Source organism: Halictus rubicundus, chromosome 1 (assembly GCF_050948215.1).
Source record: "Halictus rubicundus isolate RS-2024b chromosome 1, iyHalRubi1_principal, whole genome shotgun sequence".
Classification (NCBI taxonomy): Eukaryota; Metazoa; Arthropoda; class Insecta; order Hymenoptera; family Halictidae; genus Halictus; species Halictus rubicundus.
The window spans coordinates 13,178,354-13,195,401 of record NC_135149.1 but is presented as its reverse complement, the minus strand read 5'-3'; positions in this window follow the sequence as shown (position 1 = coordinate 13,195,401).

Genomic DNA, 17,048 nt, shown 5'->3' with positions numbered 1-17,048 from the left:
TGGGAGGGCGATTAGCTTGTCTGAATATGATACTGTGATTAATTATTCGAGGATCGTTTTTAATATTTGGATCTGCTAAGAACAGAATGGTCGGTATAATGTCCCATGCATTACCAGGAGATTTCAAGACATCGTTTGTAAGAATGCTGACGGAAAGAAACGTTCAACTGTTTTTCAATCCACGTAATATAGCGGTACCCGAATTGCTTTGTTCTCATTAATCAGAATATATATTATGAAATAAATCTATGAATAAATATCTTAATTTTATCTTTAAATTTTAACTTAAAAATGCCACGAACTTTCATTCCAACCCAATATAATCGCATTTTGCGGCGTTCAGGAAGCCACGACTCAAAATTGAATAAGATTTTCGGATATAGAAGCTGTTTATAAATTTACGAGAAATTTAAGAAACCCATTCTACACTCTCCGGCGAGAAAATGTTTCGTCTCTCTGTCTCTTCCTCGAAACGAGAGGTACAGCATATTACTCGGGCTTCGACTTAAAGTAGTGATTTCGTTCTGGTGTCTACACCATCTCTGTTCCCCGTCTCGCAGTAACAGTTCTCTCGGCAGCGAGCAGCCGTGACAGTTAGGGCAAAGAAACGCATTTTGAAGAAGCACGTACTGATCGTAAAGCTTATACGAGGATTGCACGGGCAAGCGTGCGATATGGCGTCTCCGCGGCGCGGCGCGGCGTCAAAAAACCTCACAGTGATGCTATTCCACTGTCAAATTTCATGCCTTCAACCTGATATGCCTGGAATCGAAGAATCTTGTCGACAAACAAAATTTAAAATTTCAATGTCTTCGACTCGCAATTATTTTTCATGTCCCCTCTTCTGTATCCTCTATAGAAATATATAATTCAAATAATAATTGTATCCAGATTACGCTTCTAAAAAATAATTCAATGTTACACGATTACGCTGTGATAAACAAAGATTGTTCAACTCTAAATACAATACATGAAGACTAAATTACAAGTCCACCTTTCTTCCTAAAGCTTCTTTTGTGCGATTACAAGTGATTGTTTATCCAACGATAGCGATTCCAACGAGTCCGTAAAAATACGACCCCGAGCACTCCTCTCACTAAATTACGGGAATTGAAGTCGCAAGATTTATGGCGAAGCGGCAAGAAATCTCGAGTAAGAGGGGACAAAAAGGGGGAAGTTAATAAACAGAATTATTTATCACGCGTGTGTCAAGGCATCCGTACGAATCTCTTAGGACACGCGTTCTTTTTGCGTCGCGCCGAGCCTCCTGCTTACGTCTCCTCGGTTCGTAGGGTTCTGAAGAACGGCCGACGAAGAGGGGAGAACGCGAGCGAAGGCCGAGAATGCTCCGGGAAAAATTTGTCAAAGTAACGCAACCCCTTCGAATTTGTCGAATCTTTTACCCGCCTGGGTCATTGTACATGCTAAAGCACCGACCTGTTACTTTGACACTTTTCTACGAGCGACGTCCGTACAAAGGAGAAGACCGTTAAGGAAGACTTTCGGGACTGAAACGTGAAGTAATTAAAACGACGATAACTTTTAACGAAGTCACAGCGGATTCGGTATCAAAACTATCCCTCCTATTAACACGTTCACTGCCATGTCAGTCATGTATCGATGATACTATCTTTCACTGGGTTTAAAGGTTAATTTTTACTGTAATATGTTGGAGACAATTAAATTTTATTAGCATTGAAAGGTTCGGAGGGTTAAATGTTTCAAAGTGAATTTTTACTGTGATATGTTGGAGAAAATTAAATTCGATTAGGGTCGAAGGAAAAACCACATAAATTCTGCCTTTCCCGTTTCAGTTTTACTAAATAAATTAGTTTAATTTTGGTAGATTTCCTGGGGGTTGTAATTTGGAACGCAACGAAAAATGGAAAGTGCAATAAGAGTGTGACTTGTGCGCTTGCAATTGAAATTTTCATTTTTCAAGACAGGAAAGAAGTGGTAAATATGAGAGCTGTTTAAATAACTTTGCGGAGCGGTGACTTGATTTTCTTTTCAGTTTCCACTCTGAAAGGTAGCCGTCTTTACTTACACGCATACTTGCGGGTATCAGATATGCAAGAGTCATGATCTACAGATACGGAGAAAGGAGTTAGGGGGAGGGGAGACGTCAGAACGGTGCAAGGATATCTCCCTTACCGAGCATTTCTACAAGATATTTGTTTCGAACGAGCCATATGGTTCGTGGGATTATTCTATTTCTGCTACATCAAGATTCCTAAACTTGTCATGCATTAACACTAAACCTACCGACATTTCATGTATACCTAATCCTACCATGAGCGGTCAAATGACCGCTTCAAAAAAATATATATATCTTAATACAGAAAGAGATTTTAGCCAATTGGATAGTAAACAAAATATTTTTCTCTATTTAGAAAAGTTTTATTTGCGTTTATGCATTTTCAGCATATTCAAGTCAATAAGTTACATGGCGATGCAGTAACGTTGTATACAAGAAATTCTAAATGAAATTTCAAAAACGGTCATTTGACCGCGCGTGGTAGATTTAGTGTTAACACATGGAATTCTATGTTTATAATAAAATTGGGACACAATAGCGATCTCAATAACCACCTAAAGTATATAAAAGTACATAAGAAAAATGACAAACCTGCTGGAAAAATTACAAAAATTTATTTTAAATTTCTTATTCTTAGAAAATTATTCTAAAACGAAACATTTTATTTCATAAAAATAATGAATGTACATTCATTTTCTCTGAATCTATTTGCACGACACCCTCAATCGACTAATGATCGTCAAATCCGAAGAAACACAAATTCTAGCGAAAGAAGCGAATGAATTCTCATGCAAAGGTCTCGGAGTAGAGGCATTACTCTCGAATATCTCGAGCGATCTTAAGAGATTCTCGAGGAACGGTATCAGATATGTAAATTGAATAACCTACGCGACAGTAATAAAAATTGGGGCATCGGTCACCGATGATTTCTCCGGGGTTGGCGCGTTGATATTCCCGGTCGTCGTTCGAACCCCTCGGGCGACTTTGGGGGGGGGGTGTCTGTCCCTAAACGGCTAGGCCTAATCCAGAAATCACTGGCCGGGCGAGTGGATCGTCGTGGTTATCAGGAGGCAGTGAATCATCGAACGAGAAGAAGGAGACTCTCGCCCGTGGATCGCGATAATTCGCCACGGCACACCGGTACGGTAGATCAGCGGCCCAGGGACTCGGAGAGACAGTGGAAACGTCATCGCTTCGTCGAACGGCAGCCGGAGGAAGAGAAAGGTGGGAGGATATGGCTCACTCCACTTTAGTCTCTTCGAAGAGAGCTCGTAGAGATAAGCCGCCACTCTCACGACTGGCATGATGGGACACCAAGACCTGAGAAACCTGGGGAACACACAGACAAGAACGATCGTTCGGGCTCCCGTTGTGTCGGTGTGAGACCAACCCCTTGTTGGGAAGGGAGAGGGGGAGGGGGTGTCGTACGCACGATGAGCTACACGGAACCGCATCGCACACTCATCCACCTTGAGGAACTCCGTTGGGGCTTTCCGGGGAGGAATAAGACGTATCCTGTGTTGGCAACCTTGAGACGTGATGCCGGGCTCGGTTAGACGGTTGTAAATGTAATTCGCGAGGGTGCCAACGCGCGCCGGGATACTCGTAAATGTTTTTTCAGAGGGTCTCCGGCTGCTTTAGTGGATCCATCGTCATTAGACTGCTTTTCTTCTTCGCCGATGGAAGGCAACCTAACCGTACGCTGAGCACCGTGGCACGGAAAAGCGTGGACGAGCTCGGTTCTTCCGTGAAAGCTTTTCGTTTCTTTTTTTAATTAAGCTTCAACGTTGCTTCAACAACAAAAGTCATTAGCAACGCTGCACCAGTGTCGCCAGATGAGGGGAATCGAGGGGAACGAGTTACCCCCTTTCTACCAGCACCGGAGTATGCACGATTGAGACGAAACGCGTCACGTGACCGAGCCTAGAAGGGGAAATTAGAGTGGGGTAACGAGTCTTGATCTGGCGACACTGCGCTGCACGTTGACAATCGACAGAAATAAAAAAATCAACTTTCATGTTGGCATTTGAAACCTTCATAGAAGTATAATTACAGCACAATGGAATATCATACTCAATAAGACTCCCCTTACGAATTAAGAAATTTACATGTTCAGTCGGTTCCAAAATTGGCCTATTTGTTCCATTGTCCTTTGCTTGTGATCGCTGAAGAGCAAGAGGGCAGAAAAAGTAATTAAACGCCATGAAACTCGGATTTTGTTTTTCGGAATAAGTTACTTTGACTTAGCCGAATTTGTTTCGAAAGAAAACGCTTTTCCGCAATTGTTCACAAATATATTCATTTGATACCAACTTTATGCCTTCAGATATTCTTGGAGAGCAACGAAACGCAGTCTTAAGCTAGCACGCCCTCCGAACATGTATTTCCAAAGTAACTTGAAGTAATTAAAATTTTTTAATTACAACCTTGTTTCAACATGTTCTGAATTTGTAGAATAAAAACGTGCATACGGTATTTTCTGCAAGAGAGAATCTCCCTATTATTCTGCATGCGGTATTCACTTCTGCTAAAAGGAGATAGAATTTTCGCTTGATAATTATCAGAGCTTCTACGTTCGTACTGCGAATTATCGAGAATCGCGAAACTCTGCGATACTATAAAAAGAAACAAGTAAATATCTCGCGGTGGAGAACGTGGTAGTAAAACTAATTGTGTATGTACATGCAATGCAAATTTGATTTTACTCGAACATTGTTCTATGGCGGAATAAGAACGTGACATTATAAAACTCGACGAAACGAGCATTTATTATTGTATTGCTGCCAATAAGTAATTCTTTCGGAAATTATTTCGTATTATTTTCGCCTCGTTGAACTTTTAGGAAATCTAGCTTTCGAGTCTAATTTGCAAGCAAACTAACTTTAGATATTAAAATCAGCCCGAATCAATAATTCGGGGTCGGTGTAGCGTTTCATCCTGTCCGACAGCTTAGAAACAAGAAATTTCGATTACACAGCGAAATATATGACAGAGGTGTGAGTAATAATTCGAAAGATAAAACATTCTTTCGTATTTATTCGCTCGGGCTGCACAAGAGCACGTAAAAAATGAAAAGTACCGAGAAATGTGATGGAACTGCAATATGTAATCAGAGTTGGATCCAAAACAATATAGAAATGACGGGAAAAAAGAGCGGAAGGGAGAGCAACTCGACTGGAATAATTATGAGAACCACGCCGGAATATTTTCCATTACCCAATGGAGTAGCGGCAAAATAGGTGAAATATTGTTGACGCGGACAGAGGGAATATAAATACTATTTCAAATTCGTGGCCACGAAGGTAGAGATCGCTGATCGACAATGGTGCAGACTTTGAATATTAAAAGCGACTGTTGACATTACGAAAGCTAGAGATCTCGGTGTTGACGATATTCGATCATGTTATTTGTGGATTATCAAGTCAATCCTACATCGATTAATCTATGACGATTTTGAGTATTCTTTAAGAAGTCATGTTTGTTTAAATGCGAACTCTAGACTGCGAATTTTATGCATTTATGACAAAAACGAGTAGATATCATTTAAAACAGAAAAATCGAAAGAATTGAAGAATACCGACGTACTATTTTCAACTTCTCAAAATTATTCAGGAAAGAATGAATGTCTATTTAGCATCTGCCCCTTGCAATTGGTGAGAATTTTCATTTTGGTCTAATGATCCGCAGTTTAGTAATCGCATCTTAGATTATCCAATTCGCTGCATCATTTATCGACGGTTTGTCATAAATAAAATATATTTATAATTCAATATTGATTCAATAGATTAATTCTAATTGATTTGTTCTATTAATGTTAATAATACATAGCATGTATTATGTAATATAAAAATAATATTAATTCTATGGGATTGGATATGTGTCATGGAAACTATAAACTCACTCTGTTTCATTGTGGTTGTTATTAGTGGACTGCAGATCTTTGTGCAAATAGAAAAATATATTTTGTTGACTGGAAACTGCCTTCTGGTAAAAATAAAAGAAAAATATTATTAATCTTCCTGTACCTCGCTTTGGAGATGCCATAAATGCATAAAAATACACCATCCAGTTATTACGATAAGTCGGCTTTAAATAAAGTAGAATAGTATTTCCTATGTTAGTAAATTCGGTAGACCAAGATTACTGAAAAAAGGAGTAAAATATTCTGACGATTCCCCTTTTATTTGTTCCCAAAAAGCCATTTTATGGGTTCTCCTACAGTAACAAGTTCAGTAGGTTAAGAATCCCGCGAAAGAGATAAAATTCTCCGGCGATTTTTATTTTATTTGTGTCCGAAAAAGCTATTTTATTCGTTTCCAGGAGCTATACAGCGGTTTTATTATCACCCAGAGAAATCTTTCATCGATCACCGGAATGAGTTAACGGCCAACGAAGGTCAACGGGACCAAGGGAACGCTGGTGGAAACAAAATAATAAATTTGCTGCTAGGCCCCGATAGAAAACGGGATAAAGGAACGCGGCTTATCGTATGAGCAGAACCTAAAGATAACTGCAATATTTTCTTTTTTTTTTTGAAGACAGATATCGGTTTGAGGGCTAGGCGTGGTCCGACCTCTTGAAATAGGACGTCCGCGTTATCGGCGTTATCAAACGGTGGTGATTGATGGAGCCCCGGCTTTTATAATAATTACTCGATTATCCTCATATTAGACCGTAATTGTTTACTGCAATTTGGGAGCTAAATATAAAGGCAGGGCCGCGATCGGCTCGTCTTTCGAGATGGCGAGTATCTACCCTCTTCCGATGGTGGCTCCCTTTAGATTAATAGCGATTGCTAGACTAAGGGATTTTAGGGGCTATCCTAGATTTTCACTTTCAAAAAATCGGTGTCTTTCTGCACTTTCTTTTGGTGTAAGTGTTGCATAATACGTATGCAAGAGAATTTTTTCAAATTCGTAAAATTAACGTAGAATGCAACTGAAGAATTTTTTAAACGCGTTTTTCTCGAAATTGTTCTTTTCTTATTCTTTTAACATGCCAGACAGAAAATTTTTTTTAAAATTAGTAATCCCAGTTCAAAATGCCACCATTTTTTAAATAATCAAGATTTTTCCGTCCTTTCGGTTCGGACCATAGCCGCAGACATACAGAAGGAATCATGGGAACAGCAATCATCCAATAAAACTTGTTTACTGCAATTTAGACGGAAAACTTTTATTTTCCATAAAAATCCGCAGTTTAACGATTAACTCACCAGCAAAGCAGTTCTGCAGCGACTGAGTCATTGCACTGAAAGAATAATAAATAATAATGTACAGTACTTTTATTCTAGCGTCAAGAAAAGAAATTTCAACACTGAAAACTTAATAACGGTTAATTGCTGCCTAAATTTTCTACGTTATTTCGTTCGCGTAAACAGTCTATTAGCGAGCTACCCACCGCAAATATGATCATAATGAGGTAAATGGATTTTGTTAAATTTACGCTGTTAGGAATTAATACACGTAAACTATTGCATAGAAATCCAATTTTATAGTAATGAATATTGGGACTAACTATTATTTAAGATTTATGTTTTATGTACTTACTTTTTCCATTAACGTTCCTATCCTATTGTTTTAATTAAGCTGGTAGATAAAATGATTTAATCCCGTAATAAATGTTGTATTCTTAGACATTGAAACATTATTGAAGACATTGAAATATTATTTGTCGACGTATTTAATTTACGAGAATATTGAATAAATTGTCATGACAAAAATGATTATTGTACTTTAATACCTAAATTACTATCTAAATATTTTCACTGCTTCGCATTTGATTTATTTGTTTATGGGACTTTCACCAACTTATTTGTGGCATTTTTCTGATTAAAATGACACTAAACACGATATAATTCGAACTGTATTTAGTGGTTTGATTGGCGGTCGATTCGGTCACGCGAAAATAGTGTAACCCTACACGATCTATGTCACAGCACGGACCCGAGGATTGGGCTTAGATCAAGACTGTACTGCATAGTAAGGTGCCTAAAATCGATGTTAATAAAACGCGACAAATAGAAACGACTCTGCTACGCTCATCATTTTGATTATAAACTGATCGTCGCGCCAATGAACCGGCACAGAAAAGGTTAACGTTATCCCATAATTGTAACGAGGGCAACTGAGAATTTACTTTAACCGTGAACGTCCACGTAATTGTAACGAACGAAGAAACGGGAAGTAGGCTCGAGCTTAAAGAACAGTGGCCAAGTTGAAAAACAATTTTCAGGCCCCCGCTCCTATTCTATCCGAGTCGTTTCATGGCGTGCAAGCTCGTTATATACACTCCCAGAGTGCCCATTCTACTGTGGGCTAGGGAATTACAGAATGTAAAAGTACAACAAAAGCTGCGACCGGGAATGGCGGAGGAGCGGAGGCCACCAAAGTCTCTGGTCCCGTCATAAATCGCCCCCGGTCGACGTGCAAGCGGTAATAAAGACAGCGTATGCTATCGATTCGTTTCCTTTCGGATGCTGAACGATTCACGGAAAATAGACGCGTTGCTTCCTGGCAAGTATTTATCTATTTCGACGTTATTTCCCGTCGCGAATACTCGGTAAGTTTGTTGAACGAAACCGAGACTGTAAACCTACGATTCTGCGCAAAATATTCACCCGTGACGAAATCATTTGCCTAGATTTAAAAATTAATTTTTACGCTAACAGATTTGTTAGATCAAATTCGGTTGAGGTCGAGGAATTGCAAGGAGGTATTAGGCACTCGATATCGTACATTCCAACTTTGCAATTTTTATTTCTATTTCTATTTTTATTTTGAGATCGTCGATTCGGCAGTCAAACAAAATTAGGAGGCTCATTCAAATGTATAATAATTGATTAGTAGATATTTATATATTTCAGGGAAGCTGAGTATTGAGCAGGGGATGAAATAAGGAGGTCTAGATCTAGCGTTACAGAAGTAACAACGGAGATGCTATTTTAGCGAAAAAAGAATGATTTCATGATACCGAGGGGAAACTAGTTTTTCACTTTAAAAGCTCCAATTTGAATACTGCTCGCCCGGTGACACTAGTATATCCGCTTCCGCGCCGGAAGTCGACCTTTTCTCCGGTTCTCGAAGCCAGCCCGGCGACAAGTCCCTCTGATCAGGACTCGTCAGTCAAGGTGGATCAGTTGAAGAACAGCGAACGTAGAATAGAAGAGACAAGAACCGTTGTTCTTGCAAAGATACGTCACCGGCGGCGAAAGTGGATCCAGAATGGAGGCGGAGTGGTTGCGGATTGAAGCCGCAAACCAGTCCGCAGTATATTCTTATGTAGGCCTACTGGAAGCAGAGTTTCGGCAGCTTCCGGGGAAAATTTACGAGCTTCGAGCTGATGGGGTTTCCGTGCTTTGCCCGAACCTGCCACCTAATATCTTTACTAGGGCACCCTCGATATCTCTCTCTCTCTCTCTCTCTCTCTCTCTCTCTCTCTCTCTCTCTCTCTCTCTCTCTTCTCTCACCTTCTTCACCCTTTGCTCTCTCCCATACCCCGCTGCTCGTCACACGTACGTAATCGAGACACACACCCACGCACACCGATACCGAGCTTCCTTTTATTATTTTACCTCAGGACCACCGAGTAGTTTCTCACCTTCGAGCATGATACTTAACCGTCGCATCACGGACCGTGAAAGCCACCAGCTAGATCACACGTGACCTAAACCGGACACCGCTGCGGACGGTCAAATTATCAGAGAACCGGGAAACTTCCTGGAGGCGAAAAGTCTTTTGAATTGTGTTGTGTCTAGACTACGGATCTTTATGCAAAATATACATTTTCCGTATCAATTGCGAAAGACAGAAGCCAGGTATACATTTACTACTTTCTTTAATAATTTTAGCACATTGAAAATAATGTATTGTTATTCTTCAATTATTTTAATTGTTCTACTGTTTTCAAGTGTGCAAACCCATTTTTTCTATAAACGCAAAAAATTACGTCAGTTTTGACTAATCTAGTCTGCCGAGGAGGTAACTCCACTTTTGAGTAATTTGAAACAATAAAAGTCGATTGAAAATCGATCAAGTGAAATTCATGTCGATAAACTTTTACATTGAATATGAAAACTCTGGCTTTCTTACTGTATCCGTAAATGCAACTTCTGAAGAATTCTGCCTGAATAAAAACAGTCGTGTGAGTGTACTTGTAAATAGATCGTCGCTTGAGAAATAAGTTAGAGATCTGTAAATGACCGGACTTATTTCGATAAGAATATTTTTGTCCAAAGTTTTAGATTCCATAATCAGCGATAAATTTACGACAGTTTAATTTGATAGCTGTCATAGTCAAATTACAGGCTTGTCTCTCGTCCGACAAATGCTAGGACATTTGGCGCAAACTGCAGCTGTCGTCATACCGTTTGTAAAATGTCGAGCAAAACACTCGCACAAAAGAGCCACGTAATAATGCTAAAATGTTACTAATTACTTCGTTTATACTACCATTTCTACGGTCTAAAGCGGGAACTGTGAATTCGTGTGTGAAAAATAGACAATTTAACTATTAGGTAGTATCACATATACTTATGTGATTTTCCTTTTGTTGCATCTTATTTATAGGTAAATTAAACGATGATTATATCTTAATCTGTCGTTTGTTCAACGGTGTATGCAACGAGTTGTTGCCATTTATGAATCATTATCAGATTGCAAATCTGTGTACGAAAAAAGAATTATCTTCATCAATTATAATCTGTATCAATAATAATTTTGTTTAATAATTTCAGTAGGTTGAAAATAGTAAATCGAATCCACCCTCTAGTCATTAAGATGATGAATTTGTTATTCAACTAATCTTTTTAACTTTAAAATATCTTGACAGTTCAGTGAAATATCATTTTTTTTTGCAATTAGTTTAACGATATTTGTTTATTTCGTGAAAAGTAAAGAGTGAATAGTTAGAGTAAGAAAACAATTGAAATAAAACCAGACAATGTTTTTAACATTATTTCATGCTAATCTGGATACAGCTTGGAAACACGGAGCAGTCACGTTTGCGTACTAAGTAATCGTATCCAAATGATTAAAATAAGCACGAAATTATAAGGATGCAATCGCCTAAGCCAGCCAAGACCAAGACCTTCATCCCTTCAGTGAAAAGTTTGCCGCTCTCCAACTTCTGCCCATCGTCTCCATCAATCAAACTTATCCGTTTACGCTAATTAATTTTACCCTAATATTAAATTTTACTTAAAAGTCTGACTTGCAGCTTAAGAAGGGAAACGAATTACGAAAGAAATCTGAAACACTTGGAACTGAAAATTTCAGTGAGCTTGCATAAATATTGTCATACACAATGTCCTTCGAGAATGAGTAACCTAAAAATATTTTTAAATAATCCATTTTTTAAATTGAATGTCTTATCGTATAATGAAGCTCATAGAACAACAACGAAACTAATTAAAACATAAAACATTTTTCGTAAAATATAATAAATGCATGAACGACAGAAATGAGTAGATTAAACACAAAACTGTGAAGATATCAGAAAACTTCAAGAGTATTGTTACACTTATACTTCACCTACTCAAATGATCAATTTAAACTGTTTCTTACAATTGACTCGGAAAATTTTCCATAAAGATCCGCGATCTGCACAGAGGTGATAAATATTGAAGAAACTTTAGCTCGTTCGAGACAATTTCAATCAATAGATAATGGAAAACGATTCACTTGATATGTGAAAATTATTTCCCGAAGTAACTTGATTTTAATGGACTAGTCGGGTTGGAAGTTTCTTTACAGCCTGCGGCTACGTTCAATAAGTCTTCCCCTTTTCGTAATTTTCCATCGATACTTTCTTTTACAGCGTATTTCAACGGTCATGGTGCGACTCGGAAATAACCAAGTTGAAAATTATACGAAGCCCATCGCGTAATTAACTGTTGGGCATCCAATTATCTAGATTCATTTTAAAATATTTATTATGAATCCATAATAAACAAACCGCGGATCTTTATCAACAACAAACAAAGCACTGAAACTAAATAATGCAATGAAATAATAATAAAAATAATATGAAATAATAAAAAAATAATAAAAATACTAATGTGAGTAATATGTAATTATGAAATAATAATGTCGTGTTTTAATCATTTCAATAAGTTGATGATGATATACCGACACTATCAAATTCTTTTAATTTTTTTTTTTCCATAAAATCCGCAGTCCAACAATAAACTAATGATAAAAGTACGATCATAATTCAGTGTAACATTTCATAATTTATTTATTTATAGGGGCCGAATGAATTGCTTCGACGTTGCCCAAACGTTGAAGTCCCTGAGTAGATGATGAAAAGTATTAACAATAAGATTGGCGGTTACGATCCTGATCGAGGGTGCAGGTCGTCTAAAGAAAATGCAGAGTCCCAGCTAAAGCGGATGTAAAATATCCCGTAAAAAGCACGGTAATTCTAGACGCTCTCGGACGATACGGCGACCCCTCTTAAATGCTATTATCAAATTTAACCCCGTGAAAATACTACTTCGGGAAGGATCAACGAATCAGCCCGCTCACGCATTCAACACCATTAGTTCCTTTATACCCGGGTCTCCGCCCCGGCCCGGGGGCATAGAGGATCGCTTCAGATCAAGTCCCATCCCCGGCTTGTCCCCCTTGAAATTATTTTGCGCCGAGAAGGCGACAAAGGTCCCTCCACTCAGACACCGTGGCCGAAGAAGGAGGCGAATCCGAAGTCGATATCGAGTAGTTCCTCCGGCTTCTGTCTCCCTCGCTGAATAACATGCATTAGCCTTTCGCCAGATTAGAGAGGAGCCGGAGGAGTTTGAACGGGCTGTGTCGTCCGGCCAGCTGCATCGTCCGAGGGAGATAGGAAAAAAAAAGAAGAAAACCCGGAGGAGGAAGGAACCAGGGTGAAAACTGGACCGAGTCGGGAGAGGCGGAAGGCAGATATCGAGAAACGGAGAAGGGATCGAATCGAGAACGGACATTGCGGATTAGCATATTATTTACGCGCGAGATCCGAGGCCCGGAGAATCCCGAAAACATTTGGCTGAACTTTTAAATCTCCTTTTCGCGTTAGTACTTTGCGCCCCCGGGTCCTCACCTCATTAAAGCCCTGTGTCTGAGAGATTTTCTTCTGGACACACCCTCTAATTCCCCTCTCACGCCACCTCTCTCTACCTGGATACGTCATCGTCCAACGAGAGAGGCGCATCTTCGTCTACCCGGAGCAGTTTCTCAGCTCGTTGCGTCCCTCGGTAGCGAGCACGTAGCAAGGAAACCCACAGCCAATGGGAAAAGAAAGTCACATTCATTTCGAGTCTAATTTACCGTGTGGAAATCGCGGTGAATGCCATTAGCGCCGCCCCGTGGATTCTATGTATACCCAAGAACCTTTATGCTACGTGCCTGCCAGGTGGAAAGGACGAAGGAGCCTTTGGCTCGGAGCCCAGGGACACCTGGAATTAACGTGCTCCGCGTCCCTCTTAACGAGGTAAATAGGATTATATTATGAGATGTGCCGATCGATTGTTGCGGCCCCTATCCGCCGTTCCCCTTCCCCGAAGGTGTGTCGTAATTTATTAATTGCCGAGGGTGGGATTAATACGCGGACGTTTGGATTAATCGTTCGTGCTTAAGCGACGATACATTCCGCCCGGAATAATTTCGTTTGCTCTTTGAAGCGAATCGAGCTGCGCCACGGCCGACGCGAAAAGTGACACGATTAGACAGCCAATTCTGGGGACTTTGTGCATCGCGAGATGTAACGTGAATGGTAGGACGAAACGTGAGTACAAATATTTAGGAAAATTAAGGACAATCGGCTTGTTCAAGTCGCACGGCGAATTGTTGTTACCGTTGAGCGGCCTTCGACGCGACTTACAATGACTCATAATTATAATAGTTATAATGCTCTACCTGTTTGTGCAATTTTTTCTTTGTCGTCAATCTATTTAAATCTTCATATTCAACAAAAAATTGAAAACAAGACTAAAGCTTAATCATTACGTTGGCAACCAAATAAATCATTTTACAGCCTTAGTAAAATGTCCAAAGAATGGATATTTGGTTTTACAATATTTTTAGAAGGAAATTTAGATTTTTTTGGGTCTGTAGAATTTTCATATTCATAAAAACAGTTTTGTAGGAATTATAATTTTATCATAGGAAACGGTCACCTGGGTAGCCGATCTCAAACATAAAGGCTAAACAGCACTAGAAATGAGAACCAGCTGTCTCTATCCGCTTAACGCGTCAGCGACTCCTAAAAATTCATACTAGACTGATCCAGCAATTATCGGACTCGTTTTACAGGAAATTCTACGATTCCCCCGAACTTTTCGCCGTAGAACTTCATTAAAAAGAAGGCAGTTCCACTATCTACTGCGAATCTTCAACAATCGATAAACTATAAAATCGCGGATAACTGAAAGTAGGGGGAAAAAAGGGGAAGCAACGCGACGGCAGAGTCGCACGAACGGGGAGTGGTAAAACTGATCAGGAAAAAATGTATCGATTAGCAACCTATAATTATTTTGAAGGGCTGGCTTTGATCGTGTTTCGGAGCACCTCTGGCAAACGGCCGGGTCATCTGCGGAAGACACTAGTTCAACTTTCTTTCAATTGGAATCCGTGATTCTGCTCGGAGATAAAAAGGATAAATTACTTTCCTAGCGAGTGAAAAAATTCAATTAAAAATGAGGAAACTGCGGACGACAGATGGATTCAAAGGACTAAGCACACATCTGCAGAACCCACCCCGTTCCCAACCCCGGATCAGCTCTCCTCCCTCCTGGCTTCAGGTTGGACGGCATCGAAAGTTAAACGTCGTCGTCGATGCCGGGAGCGCGCCACGCCGGGAGCTTTTGCAGAGATTTGCAAGAAATTCCTATAAATTTGCTGTCCGGTACTGTCCTTGGAAGATCGGTCCTCCAACGTACGTGGGAATTTTGTATGATCTAGCTGACAGGAGTGATCTTGACTGTACGCTCGGTACCCGCGTGCTAAACTCTCCCCCTCTCTCACCCCTCGATCCCGATATTGATTTTTCACGAAGTCCGGTATAATTACCGGATTGTCCGTTGAACCCCCGACTAAAACGATCCGCAAAGATCACATTGAATTTTCTTCGCGGCCCTGCCTGACAAGAGAGTGTGGTTTAACGCTCGGGTACCAGTCTTATCGTTGTGTGATTCATTATTGGGAACCTTATGAAGGATCATTAATAATATCCCACGGACACGGTAACAAGCTTTTGCACTAGCCCAGCGCTATAAAAAATATATATATGTGTGTGTGTGTGTGTGTGTAACGGAACGATATACCCAAATAATGTCTACCGGGCCGGTATTAAAGCGCAAAACCCGCCGAGGCTTTGTTTCGACCGTAAATAGATGCTGAAACGCGCCCGCAAACTTTGTCTTAGAACAAGAACTTCCAGCGAATGTTGATGTCACTGAAATTCAGTTTACAAGATTCGGGCTGGTTATGGAGCGCGCTATTGATTTCGTGTTAATGCAAAAGTATATGGTAAACGGGTAGAGTGTTGCGAAGAAGTTGCGAATGTTCTTAATATGCTGTGTATAAAATTAAAACGCTGTAAAATCGTCTTATCGTCTTGTCGAGTGAGAGGTAATGGATAGGTACCATTAAAAAAAAGATAAAGGTTCCATTACCAGTTTATGTATATCTGGAAAGTGAATAGAGCTGCAGCTCGGCGAGAGCAGTTGGTTTATGGGTACATCCCTCTTTTATAAACATACCGAATTTCACAAAGGAAGCGTGATACAGTGATTTTTCCACAGAATTTAAGACCTTGAAGGATAAGGCAGAGCAGTCTGACAACGAAGTTAAGGCAAAAGGCATTTATCAGAAGTAGGTCGGCAAAATTCTTCCAAGGTCATTTGTAGGTCACGAATTGTATTTTCATTTCCTTTGTGTTTCTTTATTTCTCTGCAAAATAATGCAGAATTTTATTCAATGCTATGTAAAAAAAGAATGAAATTTTATCGTCAAACTCCGAAATGGGTAAAAATTCAGAACCTTGTGGCATTAACGATTCGTATTGTCAGATAACGTTAAATGTCTGACTAGCGTAAAATTAACTGGAAAGGATACTATTAAATTTAATAGAGCTCAGGTTCGCGTGTTAAAGGTCGATCGTGAAATGTAATTAACATTAATTCACAGAATACCACACACACATTCTGCGCACATATAGGACACGATTAAATTTCGTGATAATTTGAATGCCGAATTAGTAAATCAGTTTCCATATTTTACACGGCACACGAGTCGGCGAAATTCAGTTCTCGTGTATCATTTAATGTGTACGATAGACGTCACTTTCCGAAGAGTAATACACATACGGAAAGAGTGAATTTGCAAAAATTCTTTACACTGAACGTCATATTTTATAAATGTTACCAATCGTACGCCAATTTTATTAAAACAAATTTCAGTGTCCCGAAAACTATTGATACAGATATAAGTTAATATTTGACTGTGTATACAATTAAGTAGTTGAGTTATTATGAAGTTAACACTACTTTCATAATAATGTGATAACATTCTTATAATAAATATTATCAAATTAAATTAATATTATCATAATGTGATAATATTAATGTAATTATACTGTGTCATCATCTTCTTGAAAAAATAATGTTATCCAGATATAATTGTTGCGAGACCGTTCCATCGAAAGTTAACGTTTCATTATGTTTGCTAACAATAAGTAAGAATGCGAAAAGCGTATCGACTTCCAGTCGATCTGCTCGAAGAAATGGCTCGCGAGTCTCGCGAGAATCGGAAAAAATTTCAAGAGCAGCAAGTTCAGCCATCGCACGATAGCTAGAGACGATGAAAATTCCGACAGCATCCGGCGAACTATTACTTTTCGCAAGTTTTCGATCCTACAAGCACACATCACCTGTGAGTAAATCAGAATGGGATCAAAGGATCATAGGATTCCGATGTATAGATAGACTCGTTCCTACCTTCTCGCACTTCCATCCGTGATACCTTTGTATACCTTT